General features: G+C 36.5%; 1 long non-coding RNA gene and 1 other non-coding gene across 2 annotated transcripts; one reads left to right on the forward strand and one right to left on the reverse strand.

Annotated features, from left to right (window-relative positions):
• Positions 1–779: 779 nt before the first annotated feature.
• On the reverse strand, positions 780–23,960 carry LOC113601539 (uncharacterized). Its single transcript, XR_008299329.1, has 4 exons — positions 23,702–23,960; positions 7,749–7,797; positions 5,560–5,689; positions 780–880 (listed from the first exon to the last, which is right to left on the reverse strand). It is a non-coding gene; the product is annotated as an uncharacterized LOC113601539 (long non-coding RNA).
• LOC113601598 (U6 spliceosomal RNA) lies at positions 16,444–16,552 on the forward strand. Its single transcript, XR_003422894.1, has one exon. It is a non-coding gene; the product is annotated as a U6 spliceosomal RNA (small nuclear RNA).
• Positions 23,961–24,935: the final 975 nt, after the last annotated feature.

Below are 24,935 nucleotides of genomic sequence, written 5' to 3' on the forward strand. Positions count from 1 at the left end.
GAAACTAAGCTTTTCATTATTTTATTAAGGCATTTATGCTTGTATTGTCTAAGTGACACCTGTTTTCAAAATACTTAGGAATATTAATTAGCTTGTTTTTCAGCACAAAAGATAAAATTATGTTTTAAAAATGTAATTACCTTTTATCAGTTGTAGTAATAAGATTTATTTTACATATCTGTCTTAACAACAATATACAAACAAATGCTAGACACAAACTATGTGTGATTTTTTTTTTTTAGTCGATAAAATATTTTTAGGATCTCAGTATTTTGGAGAAGTGAGTTACTCATGCTTAACATTTAAAAGTACATACTACTTTCCATCTGACAGAGACACCTGAAAAAAGAACAGCCAATTTCCTAGAGCAGAATTAATACAAAATAAAAACTTCAGAGACTTTTTTTCCCTTTAAATTTTTATTAATTAATTATTCTTAGTTTGCTTTTGGGAATTGGAAATGCTTTCAGTGTTTTCCAATGGAGAAAAATGTACTGAGTTAATCCATAAATGCCCTCTTGTGACAGTCTCCAAAAATGCAACTGCCTTTTCCCCCATTTGTTTTGCTTTGTTTCTCCAAAATAATTTACTATGTCCAAACTGTAACAGATTCCTTAAAAAAAATCATGTTTCATATTTTATCTGATAAAATTAACATCTCTTTTTTAATAAGCTATGTGATGTTTTGAAATTTAGGCAGAGAATCTCATGACAATACTATACCCCTGTGTAGGATAATTATTGGAAAGACCTAGGAAAGATTCTAATTTTACCTTTACCTTATTTCACTTGGATGTGCATGGCGACAAAATTCTACATGTTGTGAAGAGAGCCTTTTTCAAGAAATTCTAGGTTCACAGCACCTTTCTCAATGTGATAGCTAAAAGATAATAAATACATTGATTAGTTTGAACTATTCTTTCGTAAATTATTGATGATATTAACCAATTACCTCAGTTATATTCGTTGGTCATGTTGGAGTTCCTGGAAGTAAATGTCACTATTCACATTTGAAAAGGAAACAATTAATTTCTTAGGCAGTTATATGACATAGCCAGAGATAAAAGTAAGTGCATCACTAATGACCTGTAGGCCAACATGTGGCCCTTAGATATACTTGGACAGCCATTGGCTTTATATATACCTGTATTTAAAAGTCAGATGTTGGCAAATCTTTTCAAAGAGCAAGTCACATGTTTATTTCTAAAACTTTGTTTTAGGCTAAGAATACCAAACTTTATTCTGGTTTTAAAACACAAAAATAATATTGAAAAGTGTTTTCTTTCCAAGATTCAGCCTACAGCTTTCAATAAAGATATAATCATGAAATTTTCTTAATATACATAGAACTTTGAAATGAACCAGACTTGTGTTTGAACAAGTTACTTGATTTTTTTTAAATATCCATCAGTTACTTCTTCTGAAAAATGGGAATATTAATAACCCACCTCATAGGATTTTAGTGAGATTGACAAGAGATCGTGTATCTATACATTTCCTTGCCCTTAATAAAGGCTTAAAAATTATAGCCATTATTATTAGGGGAGAAAAGACTTAAATTTGTGTTTCTAACTCAAAAGAAAACATAATTTAACTTTATTTTGTGGCTAAGATGGCCACATATTAATAACTGCCAATTCCTTATCCTTCAAATTTAAAACTAATATAGTTATGCAATTGACTCTTGAACAACACAGTTTGAACTGCAAGGGTCCACTTACATGCAGATTTTTTTAGTAAATATCGTAGAGTACTATAAATGTATTGTCTCTTCCATATGATTTTCTCAATAATGTTTTCTTTTCTCTTGCTTACTTTATTGTAAGAAGAGTCTATAATACATATAACATATAAAATATGTGTTAATCAATTGTTTACTTTATCAGAAAGACTTCTGGTCAACAGTAGACTATTAGTAATCAAAAGTTATACACAGATTTTCTACTGCTCAGGGGGCTGGCACCCCATCCTACATGCTGTTCTAGGGTAAACTGTAAATGGCATACTTAATGTTCATAGCAGATGAGAATGATAGAAAATTTAATGATGTGAATCTTGTCTATGCTCTCATTGTTAACTCAAATAATTTGTTTAAATTAAGTTCTCTTGATGGTAAAACCTGGTAAGTAGCCGAAATCCATATTTTTTTCCTAAAGCTGATACAATCCTAAACTTACAAAGTCTTACCATCACCAATTGGGGGGGGCGGGGAGGGTAAAAGGCAGGTAGAGGATTTAAGTCAGTGATCTATGATGGAATTCAGAGGCATTCTGGACAAAGGAATATCAGAGGAGAAAGGAGGGAACAAGGATGCTATCTTTCTTACTTCCAGGACAGAAACCTTTGAAACAATAGAACATGGAATTCTGCACTGTTTTGGATATAGACAACATATTTTGCACAGCTACCAATGCAATGTGATTTTCTATTTGGGGATCCCTTGCAAATAATCATATACTTTAATTTCACAATCATGTATGATTTCAAACCAAAGTGCAGGACAATGTGAGGAAATAACTGTCAGTTACATTTGAAAAGGTCCTCCATCCCAAGAGCAGCCTTTGACATCCTCATTTTCCTCACTTCCCATACACAATGTACGGGCATACTTGAAAATTTTACTTCCTAAATACATGTTGACTCTTCCCACTCCTCTCCACCTTTACCATACCTCTTTACTTGAAGATCCCATCATCTTTCATCTGGGTTACTACAATAGCCCCCAAATCATTATTCCTGAATCCATTCTGTTTCCCCATTACCATCCTGGACCCCCCTCACCCAAACACAGACTGAATTCTGTTTCCAAATCACACAATCAGGGTAATCTTTTGATAGCACAAATATGATGAAATAACACATTAGTTTGGAACTTTTGACCATTTTCTATGACTCAGAGGATAAATGAGTCATAGCCCAATCCTAATTTTGCCTAAAGCCCCTGCCTGACCTTCCTTGTCTACTTTTCCAATCTTGTGTCTAATCATTCTTCTCGGCAAATTCTGGAACACATTGGCCTTTGTCTAGTCCCACAAATACATTAAATGCTTTCCTGTTTTAGGTTTCTTCTGCATATACTTTTCTTCTACCACCTTTTGCCTAACTCATGTCTCCTCATCTTCTGATCCCAACTTAAACATCACTTCCACAGAGAAATTTTGCTACCCCCAGGACAAGTAAAACATATTTGTTATAAATCAATACACTCCTAGAGCACCTGGCTGGCTAGTCAGTGTAGCCTCCACATTGGGCATGGAGGCTTCTTGAAAAAATAGATAAATAAAAATAAACCAACACACTTCTGTCTTTGTTCATTTCCTCCAAACAAATTACTACAGTTTATACTTAAATGATTATTTGATGGTGCATTCATTAGTACTGCCTATTGGCCTCATTAGACTTTAAACTCCAAAAGACTATGTCTCTTTTCTCACTACTGTAATTCCAGGGCCATGTAACAGTACATGGCACACAACTGGTGCTCAATAATTATTTGCTGAATACATATAATTGCCGGTTTTACTCTCTACTGTGTTTACTCTTTCTTCAAGACAGATTGGTGTCCTATGCAATATTCTCAGTCTCTTCTTTCTCTACCTAATTCCACACTGACCAATCATACTTGCCAAACAACTAAACTGCCTCAATCCACTGGTGCCACCTGTTGGCTCTTCTGTGCCTCATGCCTTCTCTCTCTCATGCTGGCTCCTTCCTCCTATGAAGAGAACCTGGCCCCTGATGCATTCTCCTTACCCCCTTGCCCCCATCCTCTCTCCAATTTTATTTATTTTTTTTTAAATTTTTTTGATGTTTATTTTTTGAGAGAGAAAGACAGAGTGTGAGTGGGGAAGGGGCAGAGAGAGAAGGAGACACAGAATCCAAAGCAGGTTCCAGGCTCTGAACTGTCAGCACAGAGCTGGATGCGGCGCTCGAACTCATGGATGGTGAGATCATGACCTGACCAAAGTCGGACGCTTAACCGAATGAGCCACCCAGGTGCCCCTCCATCTCTCCAATTTTAAACATATAATCAAACTTTCCTTCAGTCAATCCCCTTCTCACATGTACACACACACCTTCTAAATTTCCAGTCTTTACCTATTTCAACTTCTGTTCATTCAGAAAAATTTCAGTGCTTCCTCCTTGGCCACCCCTTCTCCACTGTCTCCTCTCCAATTCTCCCTCTTTCTACTTCTCTTCCTCTCTCTCTCACCTTTTTCCCATTCCTTCTTCATTCTGATATTATATATGTAGAAAAGTATAAAGTTCCAGAAACCTACTTTCCAAATTTTAACTTGCAATTATTTGTGAGATAGAATTTTCCAAAAGACCTGTGGCTTACAAAACCAAGGTGGTATAGATTTGACAAAGTACCTTGACAAAGCCCAAAATTCTAGAATTTCTTTTGGTAATACTGAGTTCTGCATCTGTTTTAGGGATAAACTTAGAAAATAAATTCAGCAAACTTAAATAACCTCAATTACTCTGTTATTAAGTAACAATTGACTTGTATATATATAATATTATATTCAGTAAAATAATTTATTGTGGCTTTAATAACAGAAAAATAAAATAAACATGGCCTTGTTTGTCTTAAAAGCCATGGAAAATGTTTGTTTTATATTTTCCATATAGATTAATTTACTTCCTCACCCCAACCATCTTGTACTTAACATTGCAAGTTTATGATTCTAATTTTTTTTAATTAGTTATATCTAGAAATAATCTAAACAGGCAGAAAGCTTTGAATACTGAGTAGAACTTAAACTATAATCTTGACTAAATCATTTAATGTTTTTGGAATTACATATGGAACTCAGTAAGTTGGATGCTCAACTGAATGGAAACTTTCCTATGTAAGGAGATATTCTACAATACATTGAGGAACGTTGAGAATAAAATATGTATAAAAGACTTCTTAAATGTCAGAGTTAACTTTATGAAAATTATTTGGTATGAGTACTGATTACCTGCCTATTCTATAATGAGACATTATGACTTTCTGTATTTCTTCAAAACTAAACTATACAGTCAATTGGCTATTATGTAACTTTTACGCAGGCTGGGGGTGCCTGACTAGCCCAGTAATTGAGTATGCAACTCTTGATCTTGGAGTTGTGAGTTAAAGCCCCACAATGAGTGTAGAGCCTACTTAAAAAAAATTTACAGGGGCACCTGGGTGGCTCAGTCAGTTAAATGCCTGACTCTTGATTTCGGCTCGGGTCGTGATCTCATGGTTCATGAGTTCAAGCCCCACATTGGGCTATGTGCTGACAGCGTGGAGACTGCTTGGGATTCTCTCTTTCTGCCCCTCCCCTGAACTTACTCCCTGTCTCTCTCAAAACAAAAATAAACATTTCAAACATCCGAAACAAATTTACATAAGCTGACAGTTCACTAAAGCAATTATGGCTAAAATTACTTACACCTCTAGTGTGTGAAAACCAAGGGAATAATATTTTGCCTGAGTTTACCTTATGAAGTTAGTTATCTCTGTAAGTTTAATAAATATTTTAACACAAGGTACGATATCATCTTTACAAGTAAGGACAAACTCACCTATCATAGGATTTGTGTTCTAGGCATCAGACACTTAGTGAGCAATAGTGGTATGAAGAATACACAGATGAAGAGGACAAAATTGCCACCCTCTGGGAGCATGAGTGAACTGAGCAGGAAAACAGGAGATCTAACAGGAGATCAGACAAACAGGACATGAGGAACAAAAATTGGTCATTTTACAAACATTAATCTTGCACAAATCAAAGAACCCACCTTGCAAGGGATTACGTGGAAATCTTTAGTCAGGCCATGGGGTTAGCATTCCTTGTATGCCAAATCTGAAATCATTATTTATTGCTTTGAGTAGTATCATTATATTCTTTGAAAAGTTTCTCACCATGAATGTTACATAAAGTGGAATTCAGGAAAAAAAAATGTATATTGCCCTTATTAACAAACAAATGAGAAATTATTACTATGGTAAAAATTCTTCAAATAGCATTTGTTATTAAAGATGGAAATGTCTAGTTCTGATCTGAGTGTTCCGTGTGTACTGTTTATGAAACATTCTTTGATTTTATCAAAATAGAGCATAATTTATAGGGATATAGGTTTTTATAAAGTGTTTTTTATACGTGCCTAAATTTTATTATCTATGGAAAAATCCAAATTTGAAAAAAAAATTCAAATTTGATAATGTGTACTTTTCTTTAGTATGTTTTCCCCCCTGTAGAAGTCTTTCTTTTTGAGGCAAAGTTTTTTTTTCCCTGTATTTAAGAGTAAAAAGCAAAACGAACAACAGAAAACCCAGTTGTATTGGCTAGAACAGAGAATCCCATAAGTAAAAAGTCCAGTCTTCAGATATGATTATGGCTTCATACTGCACTGCTAGGAAGCTGGGCTTCTTACCAATTTGATGAAAAATTAAAAAAGAAGACAAAACTCAAGAAAACATGTGGTGTATGTTTGAATAATATTAGCATCAACTTAGGAAAATTTCTACCTCTAACACATTCTTTTTAGGTCAGTTTGAAATATATGAAAGAACTGCTACCCAGTACTGTAATATTTCTAAATAAAGGTTTTTTATGCACTAATTATATCATATAAGCATGGGTCACATGTGCTGTACTATGTGCTCGTGTATTATATGACTTAAGCCTAGAAAACAATTTCCCAGGACTAGATTTTTTAGGGTACCCTAATCATGGGAATAGTTCGAAATAAGCTAGTGATCACCAATTGTTTGTGTATTAGTTACTGGAAAAATATAAAATAATATTACATATACCTTCTAAAACATTAGAGCATGTATTTTACATCTTCCTCACTTACTTAAGAAATATTCTATATGTAGTAGATAATAAAGAAGAAAAACTGAGAACAGAAATCCGAATTTTCCCAGAAAAGAACATGGCCCAAATCATGTCATTATCCTTATACTGACATATTTCTGCCTCTATCCCCCTAATGCATTAGGCCAAATTTTTTTCTGTATTCAACTATTTGAAGTTTATTATTTGTATCATATTACATATTTTGTGTCAAATGAATAATGACAGTAACAAATTATATGTAAGTTTGAAATACCTTTTGATAACTATTAAAATGTGCATTCTTATTTTACAACTATTTTAATATGTGGTAAATGATTTGAGAGATCATTTAATTCTGTCCCTCCTTTCCACCACTTAGAAAACGTACAGTGAATTCAATTGGACTGAAACATTACCTCATAAAAAAGCAACTCCAAAAGCCAAGCCTGATGAGTTACTGCTAAATTTTAAATCCTTACTTTTATCACTCTTATAATCAAAATGCTCCACCAGTAAGATTTGAATACCATAAACTTAGTGAGTATGTGACTAGAACGTTGGTATGAATGCAAGTATACTTATATATTATATGTCCATTCATTTATTCAACAGGTATTTACAAAGTATTTATTATTCGACATGTGCCATTTTAAAAATATTTTAATGTTGGTTTTTTTACATATTTACTATATGCCCCTTTATAGTTCTTAAATAAGTACTTAAACAGTTCAAAAATATCGATTTTTACTTCATATGTATTGATTATATTTCATATACATTTCAAAATAGTGACTATAATAGGTATCATTTATAAAGAATATTTTTATAATGCTGTGGGTAAGCAGTTATGAAGCACCATAATAATTTAATATTATCAGAGTTGAACTCCTTAGACTCAAATATGTTAAGAAATATATACATAAAGCTGACCTCGAATGTAGTTGGCCTTCATGATTGTCATTCTCGATTCCTCATATTCCTGTATGGAAATAAAAGAAACACAACTGATGGCATCAGTGAGTAAAAGACAGTTAATCTGATTACAGGGTATAATATATCTAAACATAATAAATCATTTTGGGGGGGAATTTTTATTTTATCTTTTATTTGTTGTCATGTAGGTACAACAATAGTTTTCTTTGCTCTTGAGAATAAATGCGGATTTTGGAAACCATCATGAGAAAATAATAAGAGGTTTCACTAGGGTAATATTAGATATAAAATATGGGGCTTTATTTATCAAAAGAAAATAAAAATACATTAAATAGCATAAAATATATGCATAAATATCTATCTATCTATCTATCTGTCTATATAAATTTACATGTGTATATTTTCCAGTTTCCAGTTTTGTTTTCTATCCTTAAATAAATTAATGCATTAGTTAATAGGGGGATGAATAACAATAAACTGTTAAAATCAAAAAGATTTAAAATTTGAGGTGTTATATACCACGAGATAATTTTTTTTATTTAAGCAAAGTCCTAGTAATATGTATCATATTATTATAGTACGTCTAATCAGTGAGTCTTATTATAAAGCTACCCATAATTTAGTGCACTTAAAGCATAAATATGGTGCCATTTAACTGCTGACAAACCAGTTTTATTGACAGAAATAGGTCGAGTTGAAAGAAGGATCTTGAAAAGTTTACAGCTTATTTTTTCAAGCACCACAAACTAATAAGTAAAAACATATGAATTAGAGAAAATACTTCATTAAGTTACTTTTATTGGGTGAGTCAATGTGATATGATTACATTTCAGAGACATTTAATTCCCTATCATATAAAATCACATTGATGTTTGGTTATATTTTCTCTTCTGGTGATGTAGCCATTCAAAGTATTTTACCCCTATCAAAGCAGAGATATTATGAAGTTAAAACTAAAGTCATTTTCATCAAAGCTAATCATAAATTTTATTTTCTTAAGTGTTTCCCAGAGTAATCGCATTGCAGGTCTGTAAAGAAGACTCTTAAAAGTACTCTTGGGTCTTGGGTTCTAATTGGAAAGAATCCCATCCAAGTTGGGAGCACTGCAGTGAATACAGTGAGGAGAGAAAAAACAAAAACACCCACATTTGGTTCACGAAGCTTGGATGAACCCATTGAACGCCAATACTTCAGCAAGGTATTTCTTAATGTTGAAAGTATAATTGGCCATTCATTACTTGGATGGCCGGCTCTGCAGTGCTTTGCACTCATTTGTGTAACTCATGTAAATGTATCAACGCTTCCTTTGAAATGACATAAAGCTTGAATCGCTACATAAACTGGTAAATGATAGTTGCTCGCTATCCTGTACACGCGTCCCTTTTTATTGGTTAAAGAAGGTAGGTGAACATCACAGATGCAAAATGTTTGTTGTTAAGAATGTGTGTTTACAGGTGTGGAATACCCTAAGGATGGGTAGAACTGATATCCTGCTGCAGGTGCAGACTTTAATAAACAGGAACTTGTCTTTCCCCTAATCACTTCTCTCCTTTATCATGCTTTCGGATTATCTCAATTCACATTAAGTATCACTTGTGCATAAAGCATATACAGTGTACTATATTTATTTAGATATACATGTGACTAGATTTTCTGTGAATAAAACCCAAAATGCATTCACATGAGAAAATGGAGTGGTTTAATTTAAATATTTTAGGAGTGCTAGAATACTAATAAACATCTGGAAGAACAGATAAAACTAGATAAATGTTTAGTCTTGTTATGAGTAACACACTAGCATACGATTAGGTTTATAATGGTTGTAATTTAACAAAACTGTTGTATGAAATATTTTGTTTAGCATTCATTAAAAACTGTTAATGCACTTGTGTCTTCCATGGACTAAATTTTTTTGCAGCAGACGCACGTTATTAGTATAATACAAATATGCTAAAAAGCAAACAGTTTGGTGTTAAAATGTTTTAAGTAGGATTGTGAAGAGGAATTTTACACCAATCTTTATTTTTTTTCATTTTTACAGGGAAAATTTTACCACAAATTCCATATTTTAATGATATTATACCAACGCTATTTTTTAAACTCATTTTGTCACTGTTTTGTAACAGAAACACTGTAAATATTATAGATGTGGTAAACTATTATACTTGTTTTCTTATAAATGAAATGATCTGTGCCAACACTGACAAAATGAATTAATGTGTTACTAAGGCAACAGCCACATTACATGCTTTCTCTTTCACAGTAGGCAGTAGAGCATATGGTTTTCTCTTAATGGAACGCTAGCTTCTCATTAACATACCAGTAGCAGTGTCAGAACTTACAAACCAGCATAACAGGGAGATGGAAAAACTTATAAATTAGACCCTTTCAGTACTATTGAGAAGGAAATGACTGATGTTCTAAGGTACAATATTTAGCTAATACTGTGCCCTTTTCTGCACCTTCTCTCCATAAAAAAAACTTTTTTCTTATAATAAATATAAATATAAATATTGAAGTGCAAGTAATTTTTACCCTGCTTCTAAAAGTGATTGGCACTCTGATTTTGATAACTCTTCTTAAAAATATTTCCTTGCCTGCTCACAGTATGTTTTCAACAGCTGTATTTTCATCATCCTGTTTCAATACAGTAGAGCAGTTGAAATGTAAAGCTAATTTTCATGTCTTCCTAAAAGAGGGAATCTACCAGGTAAACAAAAAAATAAGAATGAGAAGGAGACCTTTTCTGGAGGCAAAAGATGACCATTTGAAGAACAGAAGTGGAGCCGCCAAGAGGTTGTGCTTGGTAGTGAAGGAAGAGAAAAATTATTTTATTTGGTCCTCATTTCACTGTGTTGTTTAAACCACATTTAGCTGTCTCGTACTAATTATGGTGATTTGAATTTTTCATCCTTTTTTTTTCTTTATTTCGAGATCCTTCTCACTGAGAAGTCAGCTGTATTTGTAGAAGGGATATATCAATGTCAAGTCTTGAGACACATTTTAAAATTTAAACCTATACATATGGCATAGAAATTATACTTACATATGGATAATCATGACACGACCTCATATTCCAGGAATTCCATAAAATGAAGCTGGTTCTGTCATTTATATATAGATTCTTTAATTTCATAATATTTACCTATGATTAGATGGCTGAGTGCTATTAAAAAGTGAAATATCAAGCCATGCAAAAGCAGCCTGTGTATTCCGGGTCATTGTAGAGTAATTGCCAGGAAGAATGTAGATGTATTAATCCTCTGATAACCAAACCTCTGGGGAGATAACTAAGTGGACTGATGATTCTTTCCAAAGACTTTAATGCCTACACTAGTTCAGTTCACTGAGTGGAAAATTTTACTCCTAAGAGTCTACCCATTTCGTAGCTTTTTTCTGCAATATTGTTAGAGATGGATTTCTTAAACCTGCAGATCACGATGAATGAGAATCTACCCATTTCGTAGCTTTTTTCTTCGATATTGTTGGAGATGGATTTCTTAAATCGGCAGATCACGATGAATGAGAAGCATCTCTTTTAAAAGAATAAGTCAGGAATATATTGATAATACCAATACTTTTTAAATCTTACCCATGAAGATATAAACAAACTTTCTAACCATTATTATTCTGAATAAATAATCCACCGATATATGTAGCGTTTTTAAATTACTTTTTTTCTCTCTGGTGGAACTGAACATTTTACGAAACTTTGATAATTACCCAAAGTTAGAATATTTGTGACTTAGCTCATTTTCTACAAATGCCCGAAGAATGGCCCAAAGGGCCAGGGATCAATAGTATAATTACTATAATAAATAGGTATCCAAGTAATGTTGTTCCCAGAGATCATCAGCCTGGTCTTCAAAAGTGAATCCCAGCGTTTAACATTTCCGAACTTATTTGTTTTCCTTTTATAAAGAGAAAGATACAAAGTGTATTTACATAAAGACTTTCCTTTTTCTCATCCACCACAAGACACGATAATGTGTTTATTTCAGAATCATCCTCTTTTTCCCTCTGCCTCAAAATTTGGCATCAACATGATTGCAAAAGCTTTGGAAACTAAGTTAATAACTATTATTGATTCAGGCCCAATGTTATTAAAGCAAACTATAACGTAAGGGTGTTTCCATACTTTCTGAGTAGCGAGCAGCCAGGTAACTGTGGCCCACGCTGCAGACTTAATCTTTGCGTCAAAGGATGTGGATTTTTCCATTTGGTAAGCAAACTATTATTTTCCACTTTACCAGAATCCAAGAGAGCCACTGGGAATAACTGGCTGTTTGGCATATCCCTCTCTTAAGTATAGATCATTTCTCTGTAACCCTAACAAAGGTGTGTGAAAAGTCGCTACTTCTCCGTGTGTTTTTCAACACCATGAAATCAGGAACATCTCTGCATACAGGTGTTAAAAGAAGCTTCCACCTCATGTCTAGCATTAAAACTTAAACTGATGGTTGTTATTCAGCTGAAGACAGTATCAGTATAAAGTGTCACCGATCTGGTCACTATCTTTGGGAGGCTGCCAGGGCTCTTATGTTGGCTTCATGGTGTCGTCTGTGAAGGAAGCCAATTAAGATCACAAGATAGTGGCTGGTAATAATAAACTTCTAACGATGTTCCTGACTGAAAAGAGGTAATTAAAATGTGTATATGGATGACCCTGGCTTCTGTCAGCTCAGTGTAGCTGTTACACTGACAATGTCCATGTTTTGTTTAGGAAAAAAAAAAAGGAGTTAGTGTTGTCTGACAACAATAAAGTAAGCAATTTAATAATATAGAAAGGATTGCCTTGGAAATGCACACCAGTTTCAATTTTGTCACATCCTTGATAGAATTCAGTTCACTGCTATCTCTTGACTGGATATTTTGTTGTTTTGGTTACTGACTCTGTAACATCTCCTCCCTCTCTCCATCTTTCCTGTCTGCATGCTACACTCCCAGCCCCCCACCCCTACCCCCATAGGAGTTTTCGGTTGTTGTCGCACTAGGACTAGGTCTTACCTTCTTCAGGTGCTTCTTGAAATCAAAGACCGTGTTTTGAAAAGAAAGACAATTAATTAGATAGCAAAGGAAGCCGGTCCTCTTATCACTCGATCTGGTCATGGACATAAGTGCTTCACACTTTTTCCATTGCCTAACCCTGCAGCGCAAAGCTTTCCTGTACACCTGCTCAGCTCAGCTCATCAATTTTCTGTGAGCCAGTTAAGTTCCTTTAAGCCTGTCCACTGAGAGGTGGTGATAGCTCTCTGAGAAAAAGAAGAGAAAGAGAAACAGAATGCTGCTCCAGGCCTTTATCTTGATCACACTGTTTGTTTTCGAATTGATGTCTGTAATGAAACAAAGAGGATTTAATCGTGTTAAACAAAAGCCTGTTGGTACCCAGAGGAAACTCATTTAACTCTTCTCCAAGCCTTAGAGTTTCAGGTTTCTCGTCTTCCTCTTTGCGGATCCAACAGGCTGAGTTTCTTACCTGGGGCTTAAAATTGTGAGGTGTGAAACTCTTCTTTTGTTTTGACAGGTGCTCTTTGCTAAACATCAGCCTAGCCTTGGTGGTGATAATACACAGAAGGGGGGAAAAACTTCAGAGAAGCTAATGACTGCAGTTGCCCAACTTCTGCCTTAAACAGGTTTTATTAGCTTCCCTCCTTGGAGTTCTTTAGGATAAAGTGGGAAAACAAATTGGGCTGATGGGAAGTGAGTTGTGAAAAGAGAACCGCTAAGGAGAAGACCCGGGAACCATCCCCATTTTGGAATCCCAAGAAGAAAATAAAAGCCTAGATTACTCTTGATGGAGGAGTTAGCTGGCAGAACTGACAGCATTAAGTGTTACCTGGTAGAAGAAACAGACTCCCAGGTGACGCCAGTGACTGGATATTTGGCTAAGCTGTCTCCAGACACGGTTCTCAACCTTAGAATGCGAGAATAGTCGTCAGGTGGGTGGAAGACTCCAAACTGATTGTACCACCCTGATACCCAGAAAAAGGTCTCTCTGGGTGGAGAGAGAAAACTTGAGGCCAGCCCTCTTCACTGACTTGAACCATCACAATGTGCTCCTTTGCTGACCACGGCTTCACAGCGACTCCTAGATGGATTCCAGGATTTTTTTCTGCGTTTGTTTAAAGCACTAGTTTCCTCTACTCAATTCTACCTGGTTTTGCATTTCTCTATGTGCCTCCCAGTATCTTCTGAATCACTCTTTCCCTGACACAACTCTTGAAGAGTGGGAACTTTCCCCTTCTGCAGACACTGATAGATCTTCTGTGCTGACCAGGCACTCTGAGGGAAGGACAAGCTGAGGCACATCTCCAGATGGTGAAATAACATGGCAGTGTTGAGCTTTGTTATCAACCCAGAAAGTTCCACTGCTACAAACTTAAGTAAAACAAACAAAAACCCTTCTCTTTTGGCTGTATGAAACCACAGTTGTTGGTTGTTTTTTTTTTTTTCTTCCATCTTTATTTAGACAGTGGTGAAATGTTCACAAAAAGTTCATAGAGAATTACTAGAGAGGTGATGTGGATTAGTGGTTAAAAGTGGACCCAGACCACCCAGGGTAAATTTTGATAAAGCTATGAATGCTTCAAGTTTCTCAGCTTTAAAATGTATATACTGTACAATAGCAACACGATGATATGGTTGGTGTAAGCATTTAATTAATTTCTATAAATGCTTGCCAGAGTCCTCAAGTGCTAGTTTGTGCTCAATAATTATTAACCACTGTTCCTTGCAACTGGATGGTCTTCTCAGGGCAGGCTGTGAATCCACCAAGCTCCAGCTTTGTCAGGTGTGGTTCATCTTTCAAGCACCAGCCTCACTTGTTTCCAAGGCTTTGGCTGGAAGTCAGCTGCTTTTTTTAGGTAAAAGGGTGTGCCTCCAGGAACCATTCTGTTTCTCAGCAAGCAAATCACCTTGATTTCTTCCCAGACACCCTATCCCTAAAAATAGTCATGCTGCTTAGCCTTTCCCTCTTTTCACTCAAGGTCTTCAAGAGGATGGAATTATATATTTGATTTCAGTCTTTTTCTTGAGTAAGACCCAGCAGTAAGTGTACAAAGGAAGTAGATTGGTGCTGAATGTAGTTCCTGGTACCTCCTGTTACTGCTTTTTACACCTAAAGTTTCCATCTTAGAGAGAGGGCTGGTCTTGGATCCTGGGTAGTTTTTATACTCAAGTTTGACTCTTTGATTATAGTTCCTTTCAGAGTAATTATAAACTCATATATTTGGAGAAGATAAGAATTATTTGTTAGGAGACAGAGGCAGGTGAGAGGGCTTGAAGAACAGGCCAAAAACTTGGGTTGTTACCCTTTTCAGAGACCAGAAAATGATGGGCAAACTGCAGATCTGGCTGTTTCTGTAAATCAAATACCTGGAACTAAGCAAAAGGATGAAGAAAGAAAAAGTGGTAACCCTGACATCTTCTAAAATGGGAACATACTCATCCCTTATAGATGCACATATCATCATCTTAACAAAATACCCTGTATTTACTTTAAAAATAACAGTTAACATAGGGCTCCTGTGTGGCTCAGTCGATTGAGTAACCGATTCTTGGTATCAGCTCAGGTTATGATTTCATGGTTCATGGGATCAAGTCCCATGAAGGGCTCTGTGCTAACCGCACAGAGCCTGCTTGGAATTCTCTCTCTCCCTCTCTCTGTGTCCCTCTCCTGCTCCCATGAGATCTCTCCCTCCATCTCTCTCTCAAACGAAATAAATAAACTTAAAAAAATAATAGTTAACACATAAATAGCAAGGGGGGACATTCAAACACCAATCGCCTAATTGGAATAATTCAACTTGAATAGGTCTGAAATTGAAATGGTCATTGTGGCAAGTATCTTTGATGCAGACTTCACGTTTAAGTTCTTCTCAATTAAACTCTAAAAGACAAAACAAAACAAAAAAAACTAACTCCAGTGTCTTCTCTGTCAGTTGAAACAATCAAAAAGAGTATTTGTTTCACCAAATTCCCTTCTTTTTTTTTTTTTTTTTTTTAAGCTGGGAAGAGGTATGGATCAGTCCATTTTATTCCCTTCAATGTAATCATGTTACCTTTTATAGCTGGAGGTTTATGGAGATTTATAGAGCACTTTCTTATAATAATGATTCAAGCTAGCTAGGTATTCACAAAATAAAGACTAATAAGGAAAATGTTCTTGCTGCTTTTTCCTCACCAAGTAAAAATTGTCTGACTCAAAAAGAGCAAGTCTTGTCTTTGGTTTTTCTCTTTTCTACCCTACATATCCAAATACAGTGAGCTCGCCTTGCATTTGAATGTACAGAGGGCTGTACAAGTTCACCTATGGCACACAAATTATTTTGTTAGGGTGCCATCTGCTGGTGTCAAACAACCAAAGACTTATTTTTCTTAAAGATTAATGGTAAGCTTCTAATAACACTAAAGACTTTGAAGTTATTTGATTCAAATAATGTTTTGTCTTTTCTCATTTATAATTACAGCATAGACTAATTTCAAATGGCTGTATAATGTATAATTCTTCAATGTTCCAACATAGTAATATAAAATGTCACTATTTTCAAGTTAGGAAAATGGAGGCACCAGGCATTGCCTTGACATACTGGTTCATGACCCGTTGGATTCAAATTTCAATTCTTAGTTACCATGGCTCCCCTGACTTTCAAAAAAGTTCTGTTCAAATTTCCCCCTTAGAAAAGCAATTTAAGTGCTCACTTCGGCAGCACATATACTAATACTAAAATTGGAACGATACGGAGATTAGCATGCCCCTGCACAAGGATGACATGAAAATTCGTGAAGCGTTCCATATTAAAAAAAAAAAAAAAAGGAAAAGCAATCTATTGCTGTGTTTGTGCTTACATCAGTTTCAACACTTAATGTATTATTCACTAAATTTGTTCTCTGTGCTATGATATAAGGTATGGGACCAATCTGTTGCTTCTTAAAGCAAGCTTATCACCCTAGTCCCAATTATTTATATTCAATATCAGTGCAGTTCCCAAGTATTTTTCTTAACCTACCTTCTACTGGAGATGAGGAAAAACCACTACTCCCCCCATTTTTTCAAAATCTTTACCACTTACTATCTGTATGATTTTGAGTAAGGCATTTAACTTTCCTGTACCTCTTCTTTATTGGTAAACTTCAGATAAAAATAGTAGCTCTCTGATAGAGTTATCTATCAGGTTATTGTGAGTGTTAAAGAAAATCATACCTAAAAAGTTCTGAGAACAGTGCCTGTAATCTAGTAAGCACACAATAACTGCTAGCTGCTTAATCATAGTTATTTAAGCATTTCAACAAATATGGGTTAATATCAATTAGACAACCATTGCTTTACAGTGACATCTGGAATCCTTAACTTCCTCCCAATTAGGAGATATAAAGTGTGTATGTGTGCTTATGTTTTGGAGAAGAGGGGAAGAATAATTACCCTTTGTTCTCTCTCAATGAGCATTTAACTGGCTTGAAATCTCAAGTCTCTTAAATCTATATAAAACCTTGCATGGTCTGACTTCTTACTCTTCCACCCTCATTTCTCAATATTCTCATTTTCAAACTGTTTTCCAACCATAATGAACTTCTTTCAGTTGCCTGAGTGAGCCAGGCTTTTGCTCTCCACACTTTTGTGCAAGCTCTTGTCCCCTGTGCCTGGAGCCCCCTTCTCTTCTCAGCCTCTTCCATTACTTGGCCAACACCTTATCTCTCAGCTCTGGCCTTAGGCAGTCTTAAGTCAAGGATTAGGTAATCCTTTCATGGACTCCCATAAAACTCAGTACTCTTCTACCCCACCCCTATGCCATCACATTTCTACATGGGGACAGGTGGAATCTAGTATAGTCACCATTACACTCAGCTTCCAGAGGGGAGCAGATGACCAGTTGGGGCTAGATAAATATTTCTTTCATAGGGCCCCACAAGTGAGCACGTTTACTCAGGGGGAATTGAAAGGGAAGGTATGAGCTATCTCCTGTTAACAAGGTTGAATTATATCTTAAGTAGTGAACATCTTTCTACAGTAATTTCCATTAGGACACCACCACTGTCACTCTCATTCATTAACATCTTTTCATTCATATATTTGTATATATGCACAATTAACTACATATAAAAACATGGATGTGTTTGAAGCTTTTATGTATGCATGTAGGAATGTATTTTTAATATATACATTGGCAAATCACAAGCATTGTGATTACCAATGATAAGTTTCATTAAAACTTATATATGTATAACAATTTTTTCAACAAGTATGTATTGAGTGCTTACTGTTGGCCAGGTACTCCTCTAGGTACCAAAGCAGACAGAAGTTCCTAACCTCATACCTGAGCTCTATGTTTTTGCTTAAGTTGTTCTGTATCTGTCATGAAAAGGGACACCAAAAAGATAGTGCAGCACCCTGGTGGCTGCAACAAGGGGAGCTGTTACTATCCCTGCCTCTAGAGGTTAAGGGAAGGAGTCACTCCCTAACTTCTAGTTAAGGGATTGCATGGGGAAGGCTGCCTGATGGAAACAGTGGCCTTTGGTGGAGGATTTAGCAGCATGCAGTGTATGTTTAGAAAGCAGACCCAAAGGGGCGCCTGGATGGCTCAGTTGGTAAAGGCCTTGTCTAACTTCAGCTCAGGTCATGGTCTCACAGTTCGTGAGTACAAGCCCCGCATCAGGCTCTGTGCTGACAGCTCGGAGCCTGGAGCCTGCTTCCGATTCTGTGTCTCCCTCTGTCTCTGTCCCTCCCTGGCAGGGACACTCTCTGTCTCTCTCAAGAATAAACATTGAAAAAATTAAATTAAATTAAAACAAACAAACAAAGTGGACCCAGGAAGTCCATTCTAAGACCTCACTTCTCCTTCCTTCCTTCCTTCTGCTGCTTTCTTTCACTTGGCAGAAGCCAAGCGAACCCAGACCGCAGGATGGATGCCCAGGCAAAGCAGCGCACACAGCTCAGCCTCCTGGAGCAAGCCACACCAGAGTGAATCTGGAAGGACAAGTGGAAAAATATCCAGCACTATCCCTGGTCGAGAACTTTTTAGTTATTTATTTATTGTTTTTAGCCTCTCCATCTTTTCTAAAGATGTTCTTTCAGAGTGTTCTTTCAAGTAATTGGCAGATCGTGTGTTGCACCCTGGGTGCCACCTGTTGGATGTTAGGGCTTATTTATTATAAACCCACACCTTTTAAACAGATATTAACGTTCTGGATATTTGGAATCTCTTTTTATTTTTTATCAAAAGGAGAGAGTTAAGTGATTTAACTCTCTCTAGATTGTCACTCTGAGGCTCATGTCAGAAATTTTAAGAGGAAAGAACACAACAGGATTTGAAATCCTATGGAAGAACCAGTGATGATGCCAAGTTTGTGCATTCCTTGAGTTTTCCCTGGAGCTGCTGCAGAAGCAGGCACAGCTTTGTGCAAGAGCTCATGGCCTGTAAAGTGGGCCACAGAAGTTACATGCAAATAGAGAAAGGATTACCGAGGTCCCACAGCATCTTTGAGGAGACCGGGCTTTCTTTCAACAGTGGAAGTTCAATTTGAATAGGTCTAAAATCCAAAGGCACAAAATGCAAGAACTCCTTATTAAACTTCGTATAATTCTGCTCATTTATCTGTCATTTGTTACATAATTTTTCTTGAAAACCTTATTGGAACTCTGCTTGGTACTATACCTTCATAGGTATGTGCTTTCATAGGCAGTGCTATTTTCAGTCATTTATAAGTCAGGTGGATACACTGGCTATATATGGTCAACTTTTTTTCAGAACAATTGACTCAATACCTTCTTCCTGAAACCATACCCTTTGCACTTCCCTGTCCCCAGTAAATACTAGTTAATTAATCTAACAGCTTGGTACTTAACACCAACCATTTTCTTCCATGTTGTGAGGTTACAAGCTTTTATGACTTCCTTCCAAGAGTTAAAAGTCAAATAGTACTGGGAACACTAAGAATGAATTACAAATTGGTACTGTAAAATTTTCACAGCATTGTCATGTGCAGTTTTGAAATTGGATGCTCACAGATACTCTTTTCAATGAGACTCTGACTCCTATAAAAAATAAGAAAGTCAATGGGGCACCTGGGTGGCTCAGTCAGTTAAGTGGCTAACTTCAGCTCAGGTCATGATCTTGCAGTTCATTGAGTGTGAGCCCTGAACTGGGTTCTCTGCTGTCAGCTCAGAGCCTTCTCTGGATCCTCTGTCTGCCCCCTCTCCTGCTCATGCACACTCTCCCTCTCAAAAATAAACATTAAAAAAAATTTTTTTTAAATAAGAAAGCCAAGGACTTAAATGAGTCTCCAAAACAAATCAATATGTGAATTTAGGATCTGTGGTGTACCCTCTCTCTGACAATTAAGCAATACTCATATGATTGTCACAAGCCCTGAGTTCTATTCCTGATGAGTCCGTAATGAGTGTGTTTTTCTGAACCTCACCTTCATTTTCTGTACAGTGAAGGGCTGGACCAGATGCTTTGGTTCCCTTCCAGAGTCCAGCTTCTATGGAATTATCTCTGAGACCTTTGACATATTGTCCCTTTGTCTTCTTAATCTTCTGGATTAAAATCTCCTTAAGGGCTGAGTCATCACCAATCTAGCACATGCCTACAAAATGCATAGTAGGAAGTCAATAAATATGGTAAGACTGAATATTTAACTGAACTCTTTAAGCATAACCAGGTCTCTAGAACTATTTCAAAACATTTTGTAAACTTCTACGACGTTATGTTCTCAGCTGCTAACAATGTACAAAGATACAGGTCAATGGAGTGTTTTGAATGTTTTAAAACATTTGGCCAGGGTTAGAACTCTCCATTTGACTAGATTTCTGAAAGAGGATTCAAGTATATTTATCTCAGTTGGGCAAAAGAACATGTTTGCATCTCATATTTTAGCTAGAATTTTACCTAGAAATCAGGCATTTGGTTCATCTTAAACCAACACCATTTTTAAAGGTGACTCTGTGTAAGTGCTATGGACTGAATGCTTATGTCCCCCCAAAATTTATGTGTTGAAGCCTTAATTCCAAGGGTGATGGTATTTGGAGCTGGGCTTTTTGGGAAGTAATCAGGTTTGGAGGAAGTCACGGTAGTGGTGCTCCTGGTGTCTGTATAGGGGGTGAAGAGATCAGATCTCTCTCTACATAGTGTGAGGATAAGTAAGAAGGTGACTGTCTACACACAAGTAAGAGGACTCTCACCAGGAACAAAACTTACTAGCATCTTGATTTTTGACTTCCCAGCCTTTAGGACAATGAGAAATAAATGTCTACTGTTTAAGCCACCCAGTCTATGGTGTTTTTGTTATAGCAGCCCAAGCTAATGAAAGTGGCAAGTAAATCTGGTTTGTACACAAACAAAACAGAACCTCAGGGTTAAGAATTCAGGTTGGGAAAAACCTTTAAAAATAGATCAGGGGTGGAGGGCTGGGGGCTCAGTCCGTTAAGCAGCCTACTCCTGATTTTGGCTCAGGTCAAGATCCCCTGGTTCATGAGATCAAGCCTCACATTGGGCTCTGTGCTGACAACACAGAGCCTCCTTGGAATTCTCTCTCTCCCTCTCTCTCTGCCCTCCCTCACTTGCATGTGCACTCTCTCTCTCTCTCTCTCTCTCTCTCAAAATAAATAAATAAACTTTAAAAGAAAATCTTTTAAAAAACGAATTCAGGTTGGGGGGCAACTGGTTGGCTCAGTTGGAAGAACATGTGACTCTAAATCTCAGGGTTGTGAGTTCAAGCCCCACATTGGACTTGGAGCCTACCTAAAAAAACACCAGCAACAACGAAAAAAGAATTATTATAATGAATTATTTTGTAAGTGTAATGAAGAAGAAATCTAACAATATAATAATAAGAAGGGACCACATGGAATACTGACACCAGGAGTGGAAATTACCAACTCCAGGCAATCTACAACCTAAATACATTTATTCAAAGGCAGAGATATTTCTAGCCCAAAGCAGAACCCTCCAAAGTTTACTAGACTGTGAATTGGACTCAAAGTTTTCCAGGTTGGGAATTATGTCTTCTCATTGCTCTTCTATAAATCCTCAGAGAACATGGGCTTTCTATAAATGCTTCTTTAACCAACAACAGCAACAACAACAACAACAGCAACAACAACAACAAAAACATAAAGGTATAAATACACTCCTTAGTATTCTCTTGGTTGTATCAAGTCGTAGAGGGTAGAATTCAATTCCTGGTTTATCTTCACACTTTTACAAAGAATATGCTACTTTTGTACAAACAGTAGGTTCTCTTCAAACACTGAGAAAATGAAAGCATGTATCAAGGCATGGGGGAGGTGCAAAGATGAGAAATCCAGTTAAACCGAGTTCAACTAAAATACTCTTATCTTAATAAGATAATGGGCTCATCAAAATGAAGTACAACTAAGTTATATCAAGTACAATTAAGTTACATGTGACCTGGTATTGGGACAGGAATCTCTTCATGAAATAGAGGATCTATCTGCCCATTTATCTTGGCTTCTCTTATTTGTTTATCTCTCTCCAGGTCTTCTTCCTTCTCTTTCTGTCTTCTTTCTCGCCCCATCTTTCCATGTTATTTCTAGCTGCTTCAGTTATATGGTAGGCTTCCTACTGATACATACTGTGCATTTATCGTTTCTTGGGATTTAGAAGTGTTTTATCAATTATTTATTCCAAACACTCTAAAACATATCTGCAATTATAATACTTTTGAAGCAGGACATGATTTCTGCAAGGTCCCAGAAAAATTCCCCTTTGACTAAAAATATTGTAGTCTAATTCCAGACCCCAGTTCATATCAATCCTTTGTAGTAAAAGGTCATGCCTCCAGACCAGACTTTGGGATCATCCTGTCTACGCAAGCAGAACTTCTACACTCTAAGTGAGTGGTTCATTCTAGCAAAGCAAGAACTTAGTGTCCAGAACCGGAATTTTTTAACCTTTAAGTACAGTATCTCATCCTGCTTTTATAGACCCTAAAAACTGAAGTATTTTAATTAACAAAATAATCAAAATCATACCAGGTCAAGTAGGCACTGTTCTGCCAGCTTCTCTCACAAGGCTAGCTACCACCAAGGGACTATATAATGCAAGTGAGATAACATATTACTAATTCCAGATAAATATAATAATAAATGCCTCTTTAAAGGGTAATATCACTACCAGCTTTCAAAAATTTTCAAATGTCTATCAGGTTCCTAAGTGAAGGGTCCTGCCTTATGGAGTGTTCAGAGACCAATAATTAAGAACATTTTCAGAGTAAGTGGTCACCTGTCAAAGGCTCTTTATTCTAGCTAAGGCCCTTTGGTCTCAAATAACAGAGAGATCCAATCAAGGTCACTAAAAAAGAAAAAAAAAAGGAACAACAGTTGGTCATAGTAGGGTGTTAATAAAGAAAAGAATAATAAGATTAGAGAAGAACTTCCAAGACTCCCAAGACAGGAATTGTGATACAGATGAGCCTCACTGGAGAATGAAACTGATCTGAAGCTACTGTTTCCTTCCTTTTAAATGCACATGGTCTCTCTCCCCTATGCACATCTTTCTCTCTCTCTATTCTGGCTGTTCTGCTTCCTTCTAGGTCTAAGTGTCAACCCTTGCACTAGGGACAGTGCAAAGATGAGTAGGACATAGTCCTTGTCCTGTGAGCTTACAGACAAACAGAGGGAGACCGGAAATTAAATGTGCAAGGACATAGCAATACCAGCTGCACTGTGGTTACAGAAGATACAAGACTGAGAAAAGACCAAAATGCAGGAATGTTCATCTCCATCTGTGGGAATGGAAGTTTTTATCGGTTTCAAGGGAGAGATGATACTTATGGCAAGTCTTGAAAATACACAGATAAACACAATGGTCCTTCTTGTCTGCCAAGGATGAACATTCTTTTTTGTCCTCCTATTTCCAGACTGAGTTGCTCCTCTACTTTTTGCATCATTATTACAGAGTCTAAACCATCAGATACATTTATGCCCATACCTCATTCTCAGTTTGTCTTGGTTTTTCTGCTTTTCTCTGAGAATTTTACATCTCCCATCTCTCTCTTTGGCCATTCCATGAAAGGCTTGGTCCCCAACTCAAACTCCCAATTTTCTGGTCTTCAGTTGCTTGATGTCTATAGTTGGAATAACTGTAAGAGAACATTGTATGGGGCCTCTGTAAATTCAGAAGTTAGGCCCAGCTTTGTTGAGATGTAGTTGTGTTATATTGAGAAAACCTCACGTAGCCTCAGTTCTCGTATCTGTAAAACAAGAGGTATGCATTAATTTAGTTATACACACCACACACACACACACACACACACACACACACACACACACAGTAAAGAATTACCATAAACCTAGAATAGGAACCTGAAAAGGTTTATTAAGCAACTGTGGTGGGGGCACTTGGCCGGCTCAGTCAGAAGAGCATGTGACTTTTGATCATGAGTTTGTCATGGGCATGTGTCATGAGTTTGAGCCCCACATTTCATGTAGAGATAACTTACTTACTTACATACATACATACATACATACATAAGGAAAAAAATGAAGAAACTGTGGTGAAGAGGAATTTTAGAAGCAAAAAGACCTGAATTCCAAGCCTGGTTGTGCAAGTTTCTATCTTTATATACTTCTTGGATCTTCAGCTCCTCCTCTGTAAAATGACGCTACAGCCGTATTGCAGGTTTTTGGTGAATATGTGAGGTAGAGCACAGACCAGCTCAGCAGACTATGTGGCATGGAGAGGACAGATAACCAAGAGCATCTATTGATATTACGCTTCTAAATTAAATTCAATAAAGAAAATTTAAGTAAATTCTTTTTCTTTAAAGTTTATTTATTTTGAGACAGAGAAAGAGAGAAAGCAGGGGAGGGGTAAAGAGAGAGAGGGAGAGAAAGAATCCCAAGCAGGCTCTGTGCTGATAGCACAGAGCCCAACATGGGGCTCCATCTCACGAACTGTGAGATCATGACCTGAGCCAAAAGCAAGAGTCAGACGCTTAACCAACAGAGCCACCCAGGCACTCTTAAATAAATTCTGAAGTGCGTATTCATAAGACTACCAGTGGTGTATTTTATAAGCTCTAAGAATGTCATTCAGGACTTAATGACCTTTTATTAAAAAAATAAATAAACTGCAACAGCCATTTAACAATTGTCTTTGCTATCCAGTGGCAGGAACATATGGTCTTGACCTTCTCTACATTTCTGTAGTCATGCTTAATCTA

The sequence above is a fragment of the Acinonyx jubatus genome, chromosome B3, assembly GCF_027475565.1.
Source record: "Acinonyx jubatus isolate Ajub_Pintada_27869175 chromosome B3, VMU_Ajub_asm_v1.0, whole genome shotgun sequence".
Classification (NCBI taxonomy): domain Eukaryota; kingdom Metazoa; phylum Chordata; class Mammalia; order Carnivora; family Felidae; genus Acinonyx; species Acinonyx jubatus.